General features: G+C 50.4%; 1 protein-coding gene and 1 long non-coding RNA gene across 2 annotated transcripts in view; both read left to right on the top strand.

The window, feature by feature from the left end:
- The window catches only part of si:dkey-220o5.5 (actin filament-associated protein 1-like 2), a 117,579-nt gene that overhangs the window by 34,307 nt on the left and 58,957 nt on the right, over window positions 1-24,315 (top strand). The window lies entirely within an intron of this gene.
- Window positions 17,598-18,161, top strand: LOC132467967 (uncharacterized). The gene is made up of 2 exons (XR_009528138.1): window positions 17,598-17,773; window positions 17,888-18,161. It is a non-coding gene; the product is annotated as an uncharacterized LOC132467967 (long non-coding RNA).

The raw sequence follows: 24,315 nt of genomic DNA on the forward strand, positions 1-24,315 counted from the left end.
TTTGGCAGGAGCGGCTGCTGTTGCTGGAGTGGCTGCTGTGGCTGGAGTGGCTGCTGCTGCTGGAGCGGCTGCAGTGGCTGGAGTGGCTGCTGTGGCTGGAGTGGCTGCTTTAGCTGGAGCGGCTGCTGTTGCTGGAGTGGCTGCTGTTGCTGGAGTGGCTGCTTTGGCTGGAGCGGCGGCTGTTGCTGGAGTGGCTGCTGTTGCTGGAGTGGCTGCTGCTGCTGGAGCGGCTGCAGTGGCTGGAGTGGCTGCTGTGGCTGGAGTGGCTGCTTTGGCTGGAGCGGCTGCTGTTGCTGGAGTGGCTGCTGTTGCTGGAGTGGCTGCTTTGGCTGGAGCGGCGGCTGTTGCTGGAGTGGCTGCTGTGGCTGGAGTGGCTGCTTTAGCTGGAGCGGCGGCTGTTGCTGGAGTGGCTGCTGTTGCTGGAGTGGCTACTTTTGCTGGAGCGGCTGCTGTTGCTGGAGTGGCTGCTGTGGCTGGAGTGGCTGCTTTGGCTGGAGCGGCTGCTGTTGCTGGAGTGGCTGCTGTTGCTGGAGTGGCTGCTGCTGCTGGAGTGGCTGCTGTTGCTGGAGTGGCTGCTGTGGCTGGAGTGGCTGCTTTGGCTGGAGCGGCTGCTGTTGCTGGAGTGGCTGCTGTGGCTGGAGTGGCTGCTTTGGCTGGAGCGGCGGCTGTTGCTGGAGTGGCTGCTGTTGCTGGAGTGGCTGCAGCGGCTGGAGCGGCTGCTGTTGCTGGAGTGGCTGCTGTTGCTGGAGTGGCTGCTGCTGCTGGAGCGGCTGCAGTGGCTGGAGTGGCTGCTGTGGCTGGAGTGGCTGCTTTAGCTGGAGTGGCGGCTGTTGCTGGAGTGGCTGCTGTTGCTGGAGTGGCTGCAGCGGCTGGAGCGGCTGCTGTTGCTGGAGTAGCTGCTGTTGCTGGAGTGGCTGCTTTGGCTGGAGCGGCTGCTGTTGCTGGAGTGGCTGCTGTTGCTGGAGTGGCTGCTGTTGCTGGAGTGGCTGCTGCTGCTGGAGCGGCTGCAGTGGCTGGAGTGGCTGCTGTGGCTGGAGTGGCTGCTTTGGCTGGAGCGGCTGCTGTTGCTGGAGTGGCTGCTGTTGCTGGAGTCGCTGCTTTGGCAGGAGCGGCTGCTGTTGCTGGAGTGGCTGCTGTGGCTGGAGTGGCTGCTGCTGCTGGAGCGGCTGCAGTGGCTGGAGTAGCTGCTGTGGCTGGAGTGGCTGCTTTGGCTGGAGCGGCTGCTGTTGCCGGAGTGGCTGCAGTTGCTGGAGTGGCTGCTTTGGCTGGAGCGGCAGCTGTTGCTGGAGTGGCTGCTGTGGCTGGAGTGGCTGCTTTAGCTGGAGCGGCGGCTGTTGCTGGAGTGGCTGCTGTTGCTGGAGTGGCTGCTTTGGCTGGAGCGGCTGCTGTTGCTGGAGTGGCTGCTGTGGCTGGAGTGGCTGCTTTGGCTGGAGCGGCTGCTGTTGCTGGAGTGGCTGCTGTTGCTGGAGTGGCTGCTGCTGCTGGAGTGGCTGCTGTTGCTGGAGTGGCTGCTGTGGCTGGAGTGGCTGCTTTGGCTGGAGCGGCTGCTGTTGCTGGAGTGGCTGCTGTGGCTGGAGTGGCTGCTTTGGCTGGAGCAGCGGCTGTTGCTGGAGTGGCTGCTGTTGCTGGAGTGGCTGCAGCGGCTGGAGTGGCTGCTGTTGCTGGAGTAGCTGCTGTTGCTGGAGTGGCTGCTGCTGCTGGAGCGGCTGCAGTGGCTGGAGTGGCTGCTGTGGCTGGAGTGGCTGCTTTAGCTGGAGCGGCTGCTGTTGCTGGAGTAGCTGCTGTTGCTGGAGTGGCTGCTGCTGCTGGAGCGGCTGCAGTGGCTGGAGTGGCTGCTGTGGCAGGAGTGGCTGCTTTGGCTGGAGCGGCGGCTGTTGCTGGAGTGGCTGCTGTTGCTGGAGTGGCTGCAGCGGCTGGAGTGGCTGCTGTTGCTGGAGTGGCTGCTGTTGCTGGAGTGGCTGCTTTGGCTGGAGCGGCTGCTGTTGCTGGAGTGGCTGCTGTTGCTGGAGTTGCTGCTGCTGCTGGAGTGGCTGCTGTTGCTGGAGTTGCTGCTGTTGCTGGAGTGGCTGCAGCGGCTGGAGTGGCTGCAGTGGCTGGGGTGGCTGCAGTGGCTGGAGTGGCTGCAGCAGCTGGAGCGGCTGCAGTGGCTGGAGTGGCTGCAGTGGCTGGAGTGGCTGCTGTGGCTGGAGTGGCTGCTGTGGCTGGAGTGGCTGCTGTGGCTGGAGTGGCTGCTGCTGCTGGAGTCGCTGCTGTTGCTGGAGTGGCTGCTGTTGCTGGAGTGGCTGCTTTGGCTGGAGCGGCTGCAGTGGCTGGAGTGGCTGCTGTGGCTGGAGTGGCTGCTGCTGCTGGAGTGGCTGCTGTAGCTGGAGTGGCTGCTGTTGCTGGAGTGGCTGCAGCGGCTGGAGTGGCTGCAGTGGCTGGAGTGGCTGCTGTGGCTGGAGTGGCTGCTGTTGCTGGAGTCGCTGCTTTGGCAGGAGCGGCTGCTGTTGCTGGAGTGGCTGCTGTGGCTGGAGTGGCTGCTGCTGCTGGAGCGGCTGCAGTGGCTGGAGTAGCTGCTGTGGCTGGAGTGGCTGCTTTGGCTGGAGCGGCTGCTGTTGCCGGAGTGGCTGCAGTTGCTGGAGTGGCTGCTTTGGCTGGAGCGGCAGCTGTTGCTGGAGTGGCTGCTGTGGCTGGAGTGGCTGCTTTAGCTGGAGCGGCGGCTGTTGCTGGGGTGGCTGCTGTTGCTGGAGTGGCTGCTTTGGCTGGAGCGGCTGCTGTTGCTGGAGTGGCTGCTGTGGCTGGAGTGGCTGCTTTGGCTGGAGCGGCTGCTGTTGCTGGAGTGGCTGCTGTTGCTGGAGTGGCTGCTGCTGCTGGAGTGGCTGCTGTTGCTGGAGTGGCTGCTGTGGCTGGAGTGGCTGCTTTGGCTGGAGCGGCTGCTGTTGCTGGAGTGGCTGCTGTTGCTGGAGTAGCTGCTGTTGCTGGAGTGGCTGCTGCTGCTGGAGCGGCTGCAGTGGCTGGAGTGGCTGCTGTGGCTGGAGTGGCTGCTTTAGCTGGAGCGGCTGCTGTTGCTGGAGTAGCTGCTGTTGCTGGAGTGGCTGCTGCTGCTGGAGCGGCTGCAGTGGCTGGAGTGGCTGCTGTGGCAGGAGTGGCTGCTTTGGCTGGAGCGGCGGCTGTTGCTGGAGTGGCTGCTGTTGCTGGAGTGGCTGCAGCGGCTGGAGTGGCTGCTGTTGCTGGAGTGGCTGCTGTTGCTGGAGTGGCTGCTTTGGCTGGAGCGGCTGCTGTTGCTGGAGTGGCTGCTGTTGCTGGAGTTGCTGCTGCTGCTGGAGTGGCTGCTGTTGCTGGAGTTGCTGCTGTTGCTGGAGTGGCTGCAGCGGCTGGAGTGGCTGCAGTGGCTGGGGTGGCTGCAGTGGCTGGAGTGGCTGCAGCAGCTGGAGCGGCTGCAGTGGCTGGAGTGGCTGCAGTGGCTGGAGTGGCTGCTGTGGCTGGAGTGGCTGCTGTGGCTGGAGTGGCTGCTGTCGCTGGAGTGGCTGCTGCTGCTGGAGTCGCTGCTGTTGCTGGAGTGGCTGCTGTTGCTGGAGTGGCTGCTTTGGCTGGAGCGGCTGCAGTGGCTGGAGTGGCTGCTGTGGCTGGAGTGGCTGCTGCTGCTGGAGTGGCTGCTGTAGCTGGAGTGGCTGCTGTTGCTGGAGTGGCTGCAGCGGCTGGAGTGGCTGCAGTGGCTGGAGTGGCTGCTGTGGCTGGAGTGGCTGCAGCGGCTGGTCTGGCTACGAGCAGCTGGTGCTGCTCGTAGCTAGGAGACTGCTGGTGCTGCTGGGGCCCAGCAAGCACGAGCCTGTAAGCTGTTATGCATACTTGTTAGCACATGGCTACCTGCCTGTTTAAATTCATACTTTTGGATTCAACTCACCATGTACTTGAGAACCCACAGCAAGTAGTAGAGTCAATTGCAGTACCCTGGTTGATAAATTTGAAGAAATGCATTTAGTCCATGCCATTGATTAATCACAGAGTAAAGAACTACAAAATAAACAAATCACCTTATTAGAAACGCCATGGTTGCTTTGGAGTGTAGTAGTTATTCTTGAAGTGGAAATCAAGGCAACTTGACAGGTTGGATCAGAGGGTTGAATGGTTTATGTGAGAACAGGTAGGTTTGGGGTGAGTATTATAGGAAAGAAAATGTGAAGAACAAAAGAACAGATGCTCCCTTGATAAGGTCTATGGCCTTGGCTATGTCCCAGACAACGTGGTTGGTTTGTCCTCGTTTGAACGTGAACAAATGGAGGATTAATCGAAATAACACGTGGTATCAGTAGAAGAGGCACTGCCCTGTTCCCAGACTAAGAAATGTTAGCACAGAGAGACACTATAATACTGCAACATTCTACATACCCTCTTGATCATATTAAGCGTAGTTCAAAGATCACCCTTTAAATGAGAATTCAATGTAACTACAGGTAAACAATTAACAATTAACTAAATCAAAAAAGAAAGCATAAAATGCAATAGTAATCAAAAGTATGCTCATGATAAACAATTAACCAGGTAAGCTACTTAAAAATTACAAACTCATTAGGTTTCTCATGATTAAACCAAACCAGATAAAACGTTTAAAAATAAAGGAAATTGAATGTCCAGACACCTCCCTCTGGTCGGCAGTGAAGCACGAACAACTTTAATAGCTCTTACTGTTCCCAGCAGAAAAGTGCGTCTGTAAGTCGAACAAAATTATAGGGCCTAGATGCAGTCTTAGCATTAGAAACTTTAGCATTAGAAAGCATTACACAACTAGATGCAGTCTTAGCATTAGCCACTCCAGTGGCTGGAGTGGCTACTGCAGCCACTCCAGCAACAGCAGCCACTCCAGCAACAGCAAGCGAAGTTTTTGCCACCAGACCTGGTGACGGGCTGGCTCTCTAACACAGCCACCCTAAGCGGAGCCACCAAGATCGGGGCAGACCCCGGGGGGGGTCGGTTGGGGGACGGTGATCCGGTGAAACACATAGAGGGATAACTTGATGACCACATAGAGCATTATAATGGGAAGGACAAATGGCAACTTGGACTATCTGAGAAAATATAGACCCACCCAACCCACATAGCCATCTTCCCAAATACCACATTATCATATTAATGTCAGACTATGGCTTGAAGCGTTTTCTATAGCGTCGATAGTATTGACTATAGTAGCTTCTTGAAAATTCTGATGGAATAAATCACTCGTAGATTAAACGGTAGCATTACCCTTCAAATGTTCCTCAGTCACAATCTCCAAAGCAGGCACTACACATGCGACATAACATGAACCACGGCAATAAGGAGGCAGATATGAATAAGTGTTCTGTCCAAACACCAACATGGTCCCATTTACTGCAGGCAAGGCATTCATACATTTACCAACAGATCTTTACCTGATATGGCAACCTGTTCCTGTGAACTCACACTACCCACATCCTGCAACCTTTCCTTTATCGGTCCAACATATGATAACCTTTAGAACATAGCTCAATTTGATCTTAATTGGTGGACCTGCATCCATTGGGGCGGTTTAATAGGGAACCTGGGCTGCTACCGATCTAGAGGGGTGGCTACCTTCAATTACATGCTTGTAAGCTGTAATATATTCGGGAATGGCGAACGAGACAGTGAGGTACGGATATATCTGAGATTAAGATGGCATGAGCCCACAAACCCAACACGACTGCGTTAATTTAGCCATAGCTAACCCATGGGCAGTTTGTAAAAAGGTTTTATCTTTGTGGACTACATTATAGCTGTCAAATGAACAATTTCTCCCTGTAAAAAGATGGGACAACAACATCACAAACAATACCAGTGACATCATGGCTCAGTTGGTATTGAGTAGGCAGTTGCAACAGAGTTATTTTCCAGGTGATGGTCACCGCAGGTGTGATGGGGATGGGGATGAAAGTTTGTGGTAAGTCGTCAGGACATCGCTGAGACACAGTTCAGTTAAAGAACAGATAGCAGCCTCTGCTATCACAAGGACTCAACTCGTGTCCGTGCCTCCTGGACGTCCAGGTACGATGAAACATGTGATTTAAAAGAAAAAGGGCAGTATCAGTTTGGGGGAGCATTGTTACAGCCTCACAATTTTTTTTTATATCAGTAAGCAGTCATCATGAATCTGAATAAAACCGTGTGGATGAATGAATCAGTGAACCTTTGTAAAAAATAAAAATGATGGCATAAATTTTCTGGAGATGTGTCAAGAAGATACCGACATGGACATCTCTCTCTCTCACTCTCTGAATCACTTTTCCTCTCTCTCTTTTCGTCTCTCTGTCTCCTTGCTTTACCTCTCCCACTTTTTCTGCCTCTATCTAGAGTATTCTCATATTTAGAAGTAGCTATCTTCCCTAACCTTGCTCTTTTGTGCTAGAAATAGCCACCGTTCACGGAGCTGTTAACCCCTTAAAAAAATAAAACGTCTCCCACGGTGCTCAGTATGCCAAGCACAGGTGATGGCTCACTTTTTTTTCCTCTCAGGTTGTCCAAATCAACACGTATCTGTGATTTCACGCTCTATATCAAAACATAAAAATTATTCATGTAACCAAACCAGTGAGTTCAATGAAAATACGGTTTCACACCTTGGCTAGAAAATAACAAATTGTAAAAACAAAACCCCTGGACTAAACGTCTAAGTTATATTGATTGACCCTGCATGCAATTTTGGGATTTGGCCCGACCTAAAGGACCTTGGTCCATACTCTGGGACTCGAATCCAGACGGACGTCGGGACTCTAACCATGACCTAAATAAACTTGGTCCTTATTCTGGGACTCAAACCCAGACGGACATTGGGACTCTAACTACAACCTTATGGAACTCTGCGTTGTGTATTATTTTCGTCGTAGTAGTAATTCTTGAAGTGGAAATCAAGGCAACTTGACAGGTTGGATCAGAGGGTTGAATAGATGGTTTATTCAAGAACAGGTACAGACTTAGGTGGAACAGTCTTATTGTAGTTGGTGAGGAGCAGTTTTCAGACATGCTCCTTGGCTGTCGATCCTTCTTCTCACCGAACCAAAGGTTTGGGGTGAGTATCATAGGAAAGAAAACGTGAATAACAAAAGAACAGATGTAGTGTCTCCCTTGATAAGGTATATGGCCTTGGCTATGTCCCAGACAACCTGAATGGTTCGTCCTTGTTGGGACATAAACAAATGGAGGATTATTGGAAATAACACCTGGTAGCAGTATGAGAGGCACTGGCCTGTTCCCAGACTAAAAAATGTGGGTAACCCTTCCTTTTACAGTCCCCTAATTACTAGGTATTTACCCGGTAAATATATGGTAAATCATAGTGTATTACTGGGTAATTACCACTGGTAATAAGAAGGTAAATACAGAAGAATTATAGCTGAAGTACCTCCACTATTACCCATCAACTCAACTAAGTACCATGCAGTTGTAACTGTTTTAGGTTGGTAATAACTCAGATATTATTGTGTACTTCCTAGGAATTGAGGCAACCAATTCTTAGAAACGCCTATCAATTCATGTTACACTTGTAGCTATCGTAGGTTTATGTTGGTAACGGCACAAGTTTAATGATGTACTATCTAGAAATCAGCATAGCACTTTCCAATAAATTAATTATTCCTACATAGTTATTATTAATAGCTACACCCATTTATATACAAAATATATAGGCTAGAGTATAGATTATAAAGAAAAAAATAAAATAAAAATAATAATAATAACACAGATTAAGGGATATTATATTATGCCCCAGCCAGGCCTTCTAATCAGTTTGTTTATAGATGTGGTTTCGTAGAGTGTATATGGCTTTATTTTGATGGAATCTTCAAACAGTCAAACCGAGTTTGGATCGATGTACACTTTCCATACTCAATTTCAGCCATCTTAGCTACGTAGCGGAAGAGGCGGAGCCAGGCTCAGCCAACACCGGCACATTTTCCACATAGCCTGCATTAATGGAGTCATTTTGTAGTTTTTATAGCTTTTGTATTTGCCTTATTCCGCCACGCCCCTTTTTAAATTTTATTGTCTTCCGCTTTGTGTTGAAACTTCCGGTCGGCTAGCTACGGCTAGATAGCTGTCGTGTTATTAAATAACTTGCGCGGAGTCCAACTGTAAAGCGTGAATGTTTATTTCACCACGTGCCTCCATTACCAAACTCTCACTGCTCCTCCCCCCCACTGACGTTCCACCTCTGACGTCATCCTACAGGTCTCCCAAACTACTTAAAACAGTTACACCACATCTCCCCTTTCTAGAATCAATGGGTAGACTGCCATTGATTCCGCAGGACCTTAGGGGATTATTTTGCCCCTGTGGCTGGAAGGTCTGCTCCTATATGAGTCATTCACACTCACAACAGACACACAGCAATTTAACCTTGCTTCGGAACAGGAAAATACAAACTACAATACAAAACACCTTGTACTGTCTATGCTCACTCTACCCCTGAAACGTGAACATTTACATTCAGACAATGCAACAATAAAGTGGCTCAATAACAGTATCGAACACATGTTTGTCTTTTTTTTTAATTTTTTTTTTTTATTGTCTCTAGGTCTCTGTAAAGTCTGTGATAAGCAAAATTACAAGTCGAACCGGGTCGGTCTTACCACAGCTCTCCCAGACCTGGTTCTAACTGTAGGAGTAGATGGTGGTTCTGGAACATTCTGCTGCGGTGGTGCTGCTGCAGGTCGTCCTGGAACACCTACTAGATTCTGCTCAGCTGCACCACTGTTGCTTTGGTCTGGGGAAGGCTGCATGGCTATGAGATGACGACGGTTTCGCCTGATGATCCCGTGGGGTCCCTCCACCAGATATGAGCGAGGTGTGGTGTGACTTCCGATGACAGCTCCAGCCGCTTTTTGGTCTGTGACCCACACGTCCTGCCCAGGAGTGAGGCTGTTGAGGTTCCGTGCATGGTGTCGCAGGTTGTAGTGTTGTGCATCTCTCCTCTTCCTCTGCTCCTCCTTCAGCAGTACCGCGTCTCCATCCGGAAGAGCAGGCAGAATAGGCACAGTGGTGCGAAGTCGCCTCCCCATGAGAAGTTGAGCCGGGCTGTATCCATTTTGCAGTGGGGTAGACCTGTATGCAAGCAGGGCAAGATATGGATCACCCGACTTCTTCAGGAGCCCCTTCACGGTCTGTACTGCCCGCTCAGCTTCAGCATTCCCCTGGGGGTATTTTGGACTGCTGGTCACATGACGAAACCCATAGGACTCAGCAAAGTTGGCAAAGTCAGCTCCTGAGAACTGTGGCCCGTTATCAGTGACCAGTGTCTCACAGATCCCGTGACGTGCAAAAATCGACTTGAAGTGAGTGATCACATCCTTAGATGTTGTATGGCTTAACAGTGCGATCTCCACGTACCTTGATGCGTAGTCCACTACTAGCAGGTAGGTTTTGCTCTCTAGGACGAACAAATCTGCTCCGCACTTTTGCCATGGTCGGCCTGGATACGGTGTTGGCGTCAGCGGCTCCCTGTGGTTCTGTCTCTCCTGGCAGCATGCCCGGCAGTTCAGAACCACCTCGTTCAGCTGCTGGCTCAGCCCTGGCCACCATACAGACTGTTGCGCCCTCTCTCTACACTTGACCACACCTTGATGACCTTCGTGCAGCTTGACAAGAACATCATTTCTCATTGTTGAGGGGATAACGAGTCTTTGTCCTTTCAACAGTAGACCATGCTGAACTGTGAGAAGAGTACGTTCAGACCAGTACAGCTTAAGAGCAGGTTCGTTAATGCCATGGGCTGGCCATCCTTCTGAACACAGCTGCATCACCCGTGCACACACACTGTCCCTCTGCAGCTTGTCTCGCAGTTCAGCTAGATAGCTGGTGCTCGCAGGTAAGTTCTTTCCATTACCATGTCGACGTAGATATTAGTGTCTTCAAACAGCTCTTTCTCAGCTGGTGTCTCTGCTCTCTCGACTGGCGCCCGTGACAGTGTATCTGCCGTCCACAGACATTTCCCTGCCACATGAGATATGGAGTAGGAATAGCGCATCAGACGCATTCTGAAGCGCTGGATCCGAGGAGGTAGGGCATCCAGAGCTTGAGACCCCAGGAGACTCAAGAGAGGCTTGTGATCCGTCTCCAGCTGGAAGTGTTTTCCAATCAGGAAGTTGCGAAACCTCTCGCAGGCCCAGGTCAGTCCCAATGCCTCCTTTTCCACTTGTGCATATCTCTGCTCGGTTGGAGTGAGAGACCGCGACATGTAGGCTATTGGCCTCCACTCTTCGTCCCACTTTTGTAGTAGCACTCCTCCAAGCCCGTATGATGATGCGTCTGCTGAAACCTTGCATTCTCTGTTAGGATCGTACATGGCTAGCACAGGTGACGACGTCAATGCATTCTTCAGATCCTGAAATGCTTTGGCCTGCTCAATGTCCCACATCCAGCAGTTATTTTTCGACAGGAGATCTCGCAGGGGTTTGTCCCTCTCCGACAGCTGCGGGATAAACTTGCCCAGCTGGTTCACCATGCCGAGAAAGGATCTTACTTCGCTCACTGTTGTCGGTTCCTGCAGCCTCTTTACAGCCTCTGTCTTGACTGGGTCTGGGCTGATGCCGCTGGCAGAGACCACATGGCCTAGAAAGCTCACCTCTGACCTTGACAGGTCACATTTCTCGATGTTCAGGGTGATGCCTGCCTTTTGGATCTTCTCCAGCACAGCATGCAGGCGGTCGTCATGCTCTGCCTGTGTACGTCCCCACACCAGCACATCATCTATGTGGCACACCACACCCTCGAGCCCTTCTGTGACCTCTGTCACCATTCTGTTCTGGAAGTGCTCGGGAGCCGATGCTATCCCGAAAGGAAGACGCTTGAAGAAAAAGCGTCCAAAGGGTGTGATGAAGGTTGTCAATTTCACTGAATCATCTGTTAGGGGAATTTGCCAAAACCCCATATTTGCATCCAGCTTACTAAAAATTCTGGCTCCAGCCAGCATTCCCAGTGTTTCTTCCACTGATGTCAGGATAAACTTCTCCCGACGTACTGACTCGTTCAGTTTAGTGAGATCAACACATATGCGTACAGCACCTGTTTTTTTTGGCACCACCACGATACCAGCACACCAGTCTGTCGGCTCCTCAATCCTGCATATCACCCCGAGGTCTTCCATGCGGGACAGTTCCTGCTTGACTTTACCCATCAATGGCAATGGGATCCTCCTAGGTGTTTTGAGTGAGAACGGTTGAGCCCCTGGTTTCAGCTTTATGGCGTATGGCTGACGCATTTCTCCAAGTCCGCTGCATATTCTTGGGTAGGTTTGCTTTAATGTCTCCACAGTGACACTGTCCAGTCTGGCAACCAGCCCCAGCTTACAGCTCACGGATCTTCCCAGCAAGGCAGTGTGTAGATTACGTACAACATATACGTCCTCCATCTCTGCTTTCTTAACTCTCCTCAGCAGCAGCCTAACAACGCCCACAACATCCAGTGGACTCTAACCTGGTCCCAAGAGTGGCTTTGTTGCTTTTCGGAGTATTGGTGGATTGTTCTTGAATATCTCCAGGAACACAGCGTGTGGCATGACTGTGACGTCGGCACCTGTATCGATTTTGAACGTCACACTGCTGTCATGGATGCCTATGCTGACTGTCCATGGTTCACCATTTGCTGTGATGCTGCCAAGGAAGATTGCATCGTCCTCCTCTTCTTCAACTTCATGCACAGATTTTGGCGCTCTGCACACGCGACTGTAGTGACCCATTTTGCCACATGCATGGCATTTACTTTCATTTGCAGGACAATCTCGTGCAGGATGAGATGGAGTACTGCCACATTTGTAACACTGGGCTTTCCCTATGCTATTTCGGGCATTGTGTGCCTCATTTACGTGCTGAGGTTTGTTTGTAGCAGGCTTGCTGGTCTTGAGCATTCTGACCCTATCCACAGACTTAGCATCACTTGCCTGTGTTCTGGTGTCACCCCACAGTGAAACTTGCTGCATTTTGACCTCTTCGCTTTGGCGTGCCATTCTAACAGCTTTGTCCAAGGTAAGGTCTGCGTCCAGCTGCATGCGTTCGGACAGCCGGTTATCTAACAGTCCAACAACGAGTCTGTCTCGGATAAGCTCGTCATGTAGCACACCGTAGCTGCAATGTTCTGCTAGCGCGTATACGCAGTGACAAACGAGTCTACTAGCTCTCCTTCTCTCTGTATGCGCATGTTAAACTTAGCACGCTCGTAAATTACGTTTTTCTTGACCACAAAGAAACTTTGAAAGCCATCACGTACCCCTTTGTAAGTGCTTTCCTGAATAGCCGTTAAAGTTAGCCCACGTAAGATGTCATCCGCTTCGTCCCCCATGCAGTATATCAATGTATTGACTTGGTTCTCTTCAGAGCTTGCATTTAGGTTACTTGCCAGGCGAAATCTTTCGAATCTCCGGATCCATTTATCCCACTCTTGCGGCTTTGAAAAGTCGAAGGATTCCGGTGGCTGGATATTAAATGTAGCGCATGGTCCCGTTGTTGCTGCCGTTGGCTGCCGACCTCTGCTGCTATCCTCTTCTCCGTCGCTCATCCTGACCTTCTCTTTCTTTAGTTTGCAGGTTTAAAATGGTCCTTTTCCGTGGCTTCTCCCTCACGCTAACTACAGGACTTCTGACACCATGTCGTGTTATTAAATAACTTGCGCGGAGTCCAACTGTAAAGCGTGAATGTTTATTTCACCACGTGCCTCCATTACCAAACTCTCACTGCTCCTCCCCCCCACTGACGTTCCACCTCTGACGTCATCCTACAGGTCTCCCAAACTACTTAAAACAGTTACACCACAATAGCTACATTGAAATACCCACCCGGCGAATTAAGATGGAGAGGCTAACTTGGGTAGAGACAAAAAACATGTCAAAAGTTCGGATTGAGGGATTGTACTTCGCCACCCGAGGTTAATGAAGTCCACTGAGTGGGTGGATGACATGCGGCGGTGGCCTCAGGTGTCATATGGGGATATTCTTAATTATTATATTACCAGCAGCTTCCAGATCCAATCTAGTACAAATTGGCTTGTTCTGCAAAAAGCAAAGTTACTGATTAGGTCTCATTCAAAACAGGTAATGCTTCACATCCCATATGATGAGGCTTTCTGTGCAAAGACTGTGGCTAGACTAAGAGCATTCTATTTCAAAGACATGATTCCTTTTGTTTCCGACGAGTATGATGAAGGTCGCCTGTTGCTCTGTGAGTGTCATATGCAGTTATGCAGATGATACTTAACTACTTGTACATATTTTAACTACTATTTGTACATATTATTGGCTATTGTTTTTAATGTAATTAGTTTTTAGTATTATGTCAATGCATTAACTCAATCATTAAAGGGGAGCTATTATGCTTTTTCGACTTTTATGACCTATAAACGTTGTTATAATGATTGTTAATCATGTTTAACCATACACAAAAAACGATGTTGATTTTCGGGAAACTCTTCCTCTCATCTGGGCGCTTTCAGCATTCTCTGTCAACGCTCGGTTTCGTCCCTCTCCGCCCCCTCGCCCCCCTCCTGCCAACCCAACTCCGTTGTGATTGGTTACCTTCCTTGAAGCGCGCGTGCGGGCAGTTTGATCAGGCCAGAGCTATAGAGAGAGAGAGTTGCGACACGCTATGATCTCGCCGACAGGGTGGTCACGTGGTTGTCACGTGGTTCATGTAAGCCTCAATAGTTCCAAACACGCCGCGCAGTCAATGTTATTCTATGGGACGACAGCAGAGATTTCAATATTGAATGGTAAATATGAATGAAAAAAACACATACAAGTATTTGTCTGACTGTTATGGCATTATTGCATATTTGTTAATGTCAGTTTTACATTTAGAGTGGTAGGGGGACAACTGAAAGCTATCTCTAAGTATTACTTAGATACGTTTTTAAGTTTGAGGGAAAGCTTCACGTTTGTGTTAGCATACTGGCTTAATCTTAACTTTTACCCTACATCTGTATTGAAATCAAAGTAATCAAGATGTTTTACCATGATCATTTTAAGATATGAGCCACACAAAGTATCAAATATATTAAAGAATAACAACTCATTACGCTTGGATGAATGAAATAGTTATTTTTTTTATTAAACAATTAGTGTGACAAGAACAAGTGAGTGTGATTGTGTGAACAGATTCAACAATGGACACAGCAGGGAACACTATATAATATGCTTAGGGCAAACCATTAACATATAACGTTGCAAATATACTATACTTTATGCCATTACAATACTTATAATAGCCCTGAGCAAATTCAAAATTGGTTTAGATCAGGGGTCTCAAACTCAATTTACCTGGGGGCCGCTGGAGGCAGATTCTGGGTGAGGCTGGGCCGCATCAAGTTTTCCACAAAAAAGTACAAATATCTAGTCTTCTCAAGCTTTACTATTAACAGTTCTGTAACATGAATGCTTTTTTGAACATAAACGACTTTAAAGGTCCCATGACATGCTATTTTATGTATTCTTTAATATAGGTATTAGTGGGCAACTAACACAGTATTCAAAGACGTTCCCTAAATTCAGCCGTGGTGCAGAGTTACAGCCACTCCGAGCCAGTCGCACATTGAGCTTCCCCCAAATGCGCTGTTTCGGTGGGCGTGTCAAGGAGGAGGGTGGGGGTGTGGCCCTGAGCAGCTTGCAGCCACCATGCGCTCTGTTTACAGTGGATGTATCGCAATGGCGAGCCGCACACAGCCTTTAGCCGTGTTCTGTAAATATTCTAGAACACACGGGAGTCCTGGAGCTCTATATCTAAATATGATCATATAGCCTACACAGATATCTATATCATATAATATATATTATCACGGCCAAAAGCTGTGTGAGCCGATATTATGAATCTCAAACGACCGCGTTGGGTTCTCCGACGTTCCTGGTTCTTCAACGTCCACATCAATGTGAATACACACACTGTAACGCAAGTGTTTCTTGTCGGTTCTTTGACGTGTCTTGTATTTCCACAACGAGACTGTCGTGGGGGTTATCTGAGCCATGGTTGAGAAGGAATTGGGGGAAAGGAACTTTGATTTGACTCGCTGAAGTACATGAACTGCGACATGCCGCCGGTTGCCGCGAGGCACCATCGCCCGGCAGCGGGCAGCCGGCAGCAGGCAGCGCGCGGTTCAGTCGACTTCAGGTTGATGTGAAAGTGGAAGAACCAGAGACGTCGCAGAACCCGACAAAGTCGTTTGTGATTCATAATATCGTCTGGAGGCGCACACAATATGTTATATGATATAGATATCTATGTATATGATATTATTTAGATATAGAGCTCCAGGACTGTAACGCAAGTGTTGTACACTTCCTTGTTATTTGGATAACCGTTCTGCTGTTGGTGTGACGTCGGACTCTCGTATCTGGTAAGCCTATTTCTACAACGAGACTCGTATTGGGGGTTATCTCAGCCAAGGTTGAGAATGAATTGGGGGAAGGAACTTTGGCTTTGACTCCCTCAAGAACATGAACCACGACAAGGAGGAGAAAGGGATCTTTGCCGGGCAGCGCTTATGCACCTCCGCCGGTGGTCCCTCAGCGGGGCTCAAGCGGGAGACATTCCCTTTCTCCTCCATGTCGTGGTTCATGTTCTTGAGGGAGTCAAAGCCAAAGTTCCTTCCCCCCAATTCATTCTCAACCTTGGCTGAGATAACCCCCAATACGAGTCTCGTTGTAGAAATACCAGACGTGTTATGCGCCATCACACCAACAGCAGAACGGTTATCCAAATAACAAGGAAGTGTAGGCCTACAACACTTGCGTTACAGTCCTGGAGCTCTATATCTAAATAATATCATATGATACATAGATATCTATATCATATAACATATTGTGTGCGCCTCCAGATGATATTATGAATCACAAACGACTTTGTCGGGTTCTGCGACGTCTCTGGTTCTTCCACATCAACCTGAAGTCGACTGAACCGCGCGCTGCCTGCGGCCGGCTGCCCGCTGCCGGGCGATGGTGCCTCGCGGCAACCGGCGGCATGTCGCAGTTCATGTACTTCAGCGAGTCAAACCAAAGTTCCTTTCCCCCAATTCCTTCTCAACCATGGCTTAGATAACCCCCACGACAGTCTCGTTGTGGAAATACAAGACACGTCAAAGAACCGACAAGAAACACTTGCGTTACAGTGTGTGTATTCACACACACATACACACACACACACACACACACACACACACACACACACACACACACACACACACACACACACACACACACACACACACACACACACACACACACACACACACACACACACACACACACACACACACACACACACACACACACACACACACACACACACACACACACACACACACGTGGCGCTCGCACGGTCGAGTCTCATTGGCGGGCCAACGTCTCTGGGCGGGCCAGGCAGAGTAAGGGGAGGAGCTGAGATTCCTCATGACGTCATGAGCACAGATTTCCAAATCAGCGCGCTTGAGCCTCCGTTTTTTCAAAGGCGAGCAGAACAGCTAGTGCTCGTTTTACACCAAACGCAAGTTTTAGCCACTGGGGGACCATAGGCAGGCTAGGGGAACTCATATTTATGTTAGAAAACCTCATAAATTGAGATTTTCATGTCATGGGACCTTTAAAACATGAACCTTCTTCAGAACATGAAGTGTCCTTCTGAACATATGGCTTTTCTTGCCTACTCCTTACTGCCAGAGACCTGGCAGCGCTTCCTCTCACACAGCTCCTGCAGGGCCCATGCAGGGCTTTATATATATATTTTTTATAAAGCTTGCTGCGCCCAACAACCTCGCGAAGACGGGGTGAAATGTGCAGAAGCATTTTTCACCGCAAACGTTGGTGTGTGTGTGTGTGTGTGTGTGTGTGTGTGTGTGTGTGTGTGTGTGTGTTTTTTTAATACATGTGTAACTTATGATATATAAATTTCGATTAATATGTGTCCGCCTCAACTTGATACAAAACTACTTTCACACGTCGATATTTCCTCTCCCACTGGACACACAGGAACACACACACACACACACACACACACACACACACACACACACACACACACACACACACACACACACACACACACACACACACACACACACACACACACACACACACACCCCTACCGACGTATCCAGGCCCATGCAGTTATAAAATGCAATCAATCATGTCAGACCATAGACATTTTCTATAAATAGCCTACCAACGTTTGCAGTGAAAAAGAACTGATGCACATTTAATGCTCAGGGATATGAAGCTCCACAACTTCAGGAACTCGGTTGCTAAGCGGTTAGTTTCAGATGCTTCAGTAAGATCGAAATACATCAGAGGAGTCACACAGGAGAGAACCCGGTCAGGTGCATGGTGTTTAGAAAGAGATACACACAGAAAGGGCGTATCTCCAGCGCACACGGACTTGGGAGAAGCCATGCCGTTGGCCTAGCACATTTCACCTCCGTCTTATGCAAGGTTTTTGTGCGCAGCAAGCTTTATAAATGAGGCCAACGGGCTAGCGCAGCGACTCGGCAAAAAAAAAAAAAAATGTAAACGTGTGGGCCGCACTAACACTTAACTTTGATATCAAGTAGGGGGCCATAAAATATCGTCCCGCGGGCCGCGAGTTTGAGACCCCTGGTTTAGATCAATGGTCATACCATGGTTGGCTGTGCAGCGTTTGGATGCTCCAATCGGTCCGAGAAGGGTTACCACATGTATGGCTTCCCCAAGGACCAAGAGCGCAGGAAGAAATGGATGGCAATGGTCAGCCGTCAAAACGTACAAGTGACAGGGGTCAGCAACCGTCAAAAACTATGTAATGTAAGTAATGTTCACATCACTTCACATCAATAATAATTCTAAGTGGAGAGAATTATGACTTTTCAATGATATTTGAAGTGCAATGGAAACTGATCTTACAAGCCTACCTATAAGGTACACTTTGAAGATGACCAATTCACTGCCACAAAAAGAGAAGGGATGTTGAAGCTGAGGCCCGATGCAGTCCCAACAGTTTTCATTCATCGCCCTAAGCCGAAGAGGAGGAAACCCCCTTCTGTGAGGGTGCCTCCAGAACCAAGTGCAACGGACCACACATATTTCACCAAATTAAACTTCGGTATGATCCATGCAGCTAACAATATTCCCCATTTCATGTAATTCAAGGATAGACTACACTCCTAATGAGATTACATAATTCATATTTGTACATTCAGTTTAAAAAACAACCAGAGGTCAGGGATTCTCTGAGGATTTGCACACAATGTAGATAATCGACACATTTCTACCCAATTAACAATTGCCGGTAGATCCATTTATATATTTTATTGGTTTCTGATTGTGGCAGATGATTTAATTCACATTACAGAAATGATTCGCTTTAATAAATTTTCTTACATTGGCTTACATTGGAGATAACAGTAGTTGCAAATGCAAAGGCAAAATACATATAACAGCAACATTACCTTGTAATTATTACAGAGATTGAGGGAGAAATTGAGCTGGATTTCAAGAGCGATGAAAAGGACATGACAGGAGACACAGAGAGCAATCAAGAGGCCACTTTGCCAGGGGCAGGTGATTCAGGGGCAGGTGATTCAGGGGCAGCTGCCCCAGGGCCAGCTGCTCCAGGGACCAGACTGCCAGGGACTGATGGGGCGACTGTGGAGGACCTAATAAGAAAAAAGAAGAAAAATTAATGAGAAGGAGAGCAGAGAGGGCTCTTGTAAAACAAAAAATAATAAATTTGGCACCAAGAAAGAGAAACAATTCAGTCAACAAGAAGTTAAAACGAAAAAGCCATACAGGTTAAATTCACCGCCCATCATAATCAGCATTGTTGAAGCGGCGGCATCTGTAGGGCTTCATGTGCTGAACATCACCCTTTCCAGGATATAATTAAACAAACACACTGTTATTTCTACTAGCTATCGCATCATAAAACCCGTCCTTAAATCAACCTAAATGATCCTAGCAATCCAACATAAATAACTAACTAAATAAAAGTTAGATTCACTACTGAACTTCGTAATTGTTGGTGTAGATACCTTCACATGGCGAAGTCGAGCTCACAAACCAGCAGGCAATCATTCGTCTACCAAGACAAATGTATATATAATTACGCCGTGCATATTCAAATAAATATCAGTATATGCATCATAAAAGGACCTCTAATAAAATACAGTTGACAATAGGGAATATTGCACTACGGACCTCTATGTTGTTACACATAACGGAACCGGAAGTTAATGACTATTTAGATGTAAACATACCAGCACCTTTAGCTGCTCATGACATGTTTGGTTATTGTCATTTCACTGCTATCTTTCATTAAAGAAGGTGAACAAATGGAAAGTTGTTCTTATTTATAACCAAACACCTGGATGAAGCCAAGCAGACGCCTCCGACGTCGCGAAAAAATGCGATCAAACGAACGAGTGGGCCGCGAGTGTATTTACAAGTAACGTCGCCCGGGAACCTGAATATATGAGCGCATGAAAAAAAAAAAAAATATATATTTTTTTTTTATAAAACTGTGGAACCAAGGATGGATGTGCCTTGCCCTATCGAGGAGTGTGACGATGTGGCTACACATGCGGAAGTAGCGGTGGTGGTGGCCATGCTGAACATACACGCGACCACACACACTGCAGCCCCCAGGGAACCGCGCGCAAATGCCAAAGTGGAGAAACTCAGGCGCCCGTCCATAGCATTGGCTGGAACAGCCGAGACCTGGTCATACTTCCTAACCCGCTGGGGTGAGTACAAGAGGGGCACTAAACTAATTGGATCAGATGTTGTCACACAACTGCTAGAGTGCTGTGAGGAGGATCTGAGAAAATACCTCACCCGTGCTGCAGGCAAAAGCCTAGTGGACAGTGATGAAAAGGACGTTCTCTCTGCCATAAGGGCACTCTGTCCGTGCAGAAAACACAATGGTAGCTCGAGTGGCCCTATCTAACATGCGACAGGGACACGAAGAGCCCATCCGATCATTTCATGCTCGCTTAAAGGGGCAGGCAGGCACGTGTAAATACGAAATGACATGCACTAAGGAGAGGTGTGACCAAGTCAACGACTTCACAGAGGAAATATTGCGCGATGTGATCGCCCGCGGCATAGCAGACCAAGAAATACAGCTCGATCTGCTTGGCGAAAAGAATCAGGATATGCCACTAAAGGACATAATGGAGTACATCGAAGCCAAAGAGTCAGGAAAGCGCTCAGCGTCACGCCTGCTTGACCCTCAGAGCACGGACACTATCAGCAGCTCATATTGACGGGGGAATCAGCAGGACGTCCGCGCCAGAGGGGGCGCCAGAGCGGAGCAATCCAAGGTCAAGGTCGAGGGGACGTGCATCTACTGCGGCGAGGCAGGCCACGGCAAGACGCCTCAGTGGCGTGCCAGGCGTGCCGAGTGCCCCGCGTACGGCAAGACGTGCCGGAAATGCAACCGTCAAAACCACCTCGAAAAGGCCTGCCTGGGTGGCCGGTCATCTAGGCCCGCACCGGAGGAGACTGATGGGGTGTGCGACGAACAGCAGGCGACCGCCTTCGGCGAGCTGTGCACACTCACCAGCACCGCCGACATGGTACGCACACTCCCCCTCGCTCACCACCTGTATGATGACATGTGTGACAAGTGGATGAAGCGCCCGTCCAACTCACAGCCATACATCCACCTCACACTCAGCATTGAAAACAAGGATTACAAAGCACTGGGCCTCGACCTCCGGAAACGCACCCGCACTGTGACCCTGCCTGCCATGGCTGACACGGGGTGCCAGAGCTGCCTGATCGGCGTCAAGGTCGCCCAACAGATGGGCCTGAACACAGACGACCTCATTCCTGTATCCATGACCATGAAGGCCGCGAATAATGAAGGCATACGGATCCTCGGGGCCGCCGTCGTCAGGTTCGCTGGTAACAGCAGCGACGCTCGGAGATTGGAGTCGCGCCAGATCGCGTACGTGACTGACACCTCAGACCGTATATTCCTGTCTCGTACAGCCTGTGTGGACATGGGCATGATCTCAGACAGGTTCCCAACACTCGGGGAGGTCAACCTTGCGACCTCAGACCCATGTGACTGCCCACGGCGTGCGGAACCTCCGACCAAGCCAACCACGCTCCCCATGCCGGCCACGGAAGCTAACAGGGGAGCTCTACGGAAACACTTACTTGGACTATACGCTCAGAGCACATTCAATACATGTCCCCACCAGCCCTTGCTGAGAATGTCTGGTCCACCTCTTTGTCTCATGCTCAATGAGAATGCAACGCCGGTCGCCTGCCACACCCCCATCCCAGTCGCCATACACTGGCAAGGTGAGGTGAAGGCGGGCCTTGACCAGGACGTTCGTCTTGCTGGAAGAAGTGCCCATTGGCACGCCAGTGACGTGGTGTCACCGCATGGTGATCTGCGCAAAGAAGAACGGCAAGCCATGACGTACCGTCGATTTCCAAGCACTGAACAAGCATGCGCTCTGTGAGACCCACCACACGCAATCTCCCTTCCACCAGGCGAGACAGGTGCCCAGTGGGAAATGCAAGACTGTATTCGACGCCTGGAATGGCTACCACAGCGTCCCACTGCATGAAGATGACCGCCACAAGACGACGTTCATCACACCATGGGGGCGCTACCGGTACCTTTCGGCGCCACAGGGGTACATAGCGTCGGGAGACGGTTACTCACGGCGCTATGATGAGGTGGTTGCGGACATCGGCAACAAGACCAAGTGTGTGGACGACACACTCCTGTGGGCTGATACAGTTGAGTGTTACTTCCAGGCGGCACATTGGCTGGACGTTTGTGGCAGGAACGGAATCATCCTCAACCCGGAAAAATTTGTCATAGGAGGGCGTCGGGTTCTGGCTGTTCCAGAAGCACTGTCAGTGCACGCCGGTCAGGCCCTTCTGCTGCGCTGATGGATGGAAGGTGACCCTGGTTGGCAGCAGGTTCACACACGCGGCCGAGTCCAGATACGCGCCTGTAGAGGGCGAGGCGCTTGCGGTCGCTGACGCCTTGGACAAAGCGCGCTACTTCGTGTTGGGCTGCAGGGACCTGATTGTGGCAGTCGACCACAAGCCGTTACTCAAACTCCTTGGCGACAGAGCACTCGACGACATACCAAACCCCCGTCTCAGGAACCTCAAGGAGAAGACCCTGCGCTATCGTTTCCGTATCATTCATGTCCCCGGGAACAGGGCTGCAGATGCCATGTCGCGCAGGCCGGTCGGCACACCGTGCCCGTCGCCCGTGGATCTTCCAGACGACAATGCCGCCATGGTGACCCACCTCTCACCCAGCGCACACGCTGATGTGCTGTCTCTCATACGGTGGGCAGGGCCGGTGGCCGATGATGTTGAGGAGGGCGACCTGGCCTGGTGCGCTGCGGGGCTTGAATCGCTGCAGTCCGTGACATGGGAGCGTGTCAGGGAGGCCATGAGCAGCAGCGACGATATGCGCACGTTGGAGGAGATGGCGGCAGACAGCTTCCCCGAGTCAAGGGCTGGGATGCCGGTGGCGATTCGTGGCTTCCACCAGTACCGCGAGGATATCACATCAGCTGATGGGGTGGTCCTGTACAAGGATAGGGTAGTCATACCACCCTCACTCCGTGGCGAAGTGCTGAGCGCCCTGCACGCTGCCCACCAAGGCGTCTCCATGATGACCGCCCGCGCGGAGTCGTCTGTGTTCTGGCCAGGCATGTCGGCTAACATCTGCGCCACTCGGAATAACTGTGAACACTGCCACCGGATGGCGCCCTCTCAGCCCGCGGCGCCGCCGACCCCGCCTGTCATGGCCATTTACCCCTTCCAGGCTGTGTGTTCAGACTTTTTCATGCACAGGGGTGTGCACTATCTTGTGATAGTTGACCACTACTCGAATTGGCCAATCATCTCGAGGTCGACGGGTGACCTCATATGCCACCTACGCCGTGCCTTTGCCACGTACGGGACTCCGGAGGAGCTTGCATCGGACGGGGGGCCAGAGTTCACCTCCGCCGAGACCAGGTCTTTCCTTCACAGATGGGGCGTACACCACCGCCTCTCATCGGTGGCCTTCCCCCACAGCAACTGCCGCGCAGAGATCGGGGTGAAGACGATGAAGCGGCTCATCACTGACAATACAGGCCCGAAAGGCGAACTCGACACCGACGCTGTGCAAAGGGCGATACTCCAGTACCGTAATACGCCGGACCCTGACACAAAGCTATCCCCGGCGATGTGTGTCTTCGGCCGGCCCATCCGCGACTTCATCCCGATTCCACCCGGGAGGTACAGGCCGCACGTAACATGGCGTGAGATGCTGACGGCAAGGGAGGAGGCCCTCCGCAAACGCCACATCCGCACAGCTGACGCTTGGGCGGAGCACACCAAACGCCTCCCTCCTCTCGAGGTGGGGAACTTTGTCCGCGTACAGAACCAGACGGCACCTCACCCTAACAAGTGGGACAGGACGGGCAGTGTCGTTGAGGTGCGCCAGCACGATCAGTACGTGATCAAGATTGACGGGTCGGGCAGGATCTCAAATCGGAACCGAAGATTCCTGCGCAAGTTCTACCCGGTCCACAGCGACTGGCCCCCGCCTCGATCGATCTATGACGATCTGGTGTCTCGTGTCGCTGTACCAGCACTTAGTGCAACGCCGCGGCTGCCTGGTCTTGTGAGCGGCCCGGTGAGGCCTGTGACGGAGTCAGGGCCCGCTCCACCACCGGCACTGCCACCTGCAGGCTCTCCCCGGTGCGGGATGCAGCCCACCCCTATCGTGCCAGTGGTGCCGGCCCAGGGCGTCCTTCGTACGCCACCGCCGGGCTTTGTGGCCCCTATGGCCCCTCTCCCACCGCCACCCGATGTGCCACCGGCGACAGACTTGCGCCGGTCCACCAGGAGGGCCGGTGTGCCTGCCTGGCATAAGGACTTTGCTATGGGGTAGTCTTTGATGGGTTCTGTGGGCATTGTGTTCATGTTGGGCCTTCCGCTCGTTTTTGTGGCGCATAGTGCGTCCAACCATTCGTTTGTGCTGTTTTGTTGTTTTAATCAGCCTTTGTGTTAGAGTGTTAAAGGCTCAGGGGGAGATAGGGAATATTGCACTATGGACCTCTATGTTGTTACACATAACGGACCCGGAAGTTAATGACTATTTAGATGTAAACATACCAGCACCTTTAGCTGCTCATGACATGTTTGGTTATTGTCATTTCACTGCTATCTTTCATTAAAGAAGGTGAACAGATGGACACTTTAGTATTGTTAATATGACTATCAATCATTATAACAACGTTTATAGGTCATAAAAGTCGAAAAAGCATTATAGGTCCCCTTTAAAGGATTTAGCAAATCCCTTAAATGTGTCA

This window comes from Gadus macrocephalus, chromosome 11 (genome assembly GCF_031168955.1).
Source record: "Gadus macrocephalus chromosome 11, ASM3116895v1".
Taxonomy (NCBI): Eukaryota; Metazoa; Chordata; class Actinopteri; order Gadiformes; family Gadidae; genus Gadus; species Gadus macrocephalus.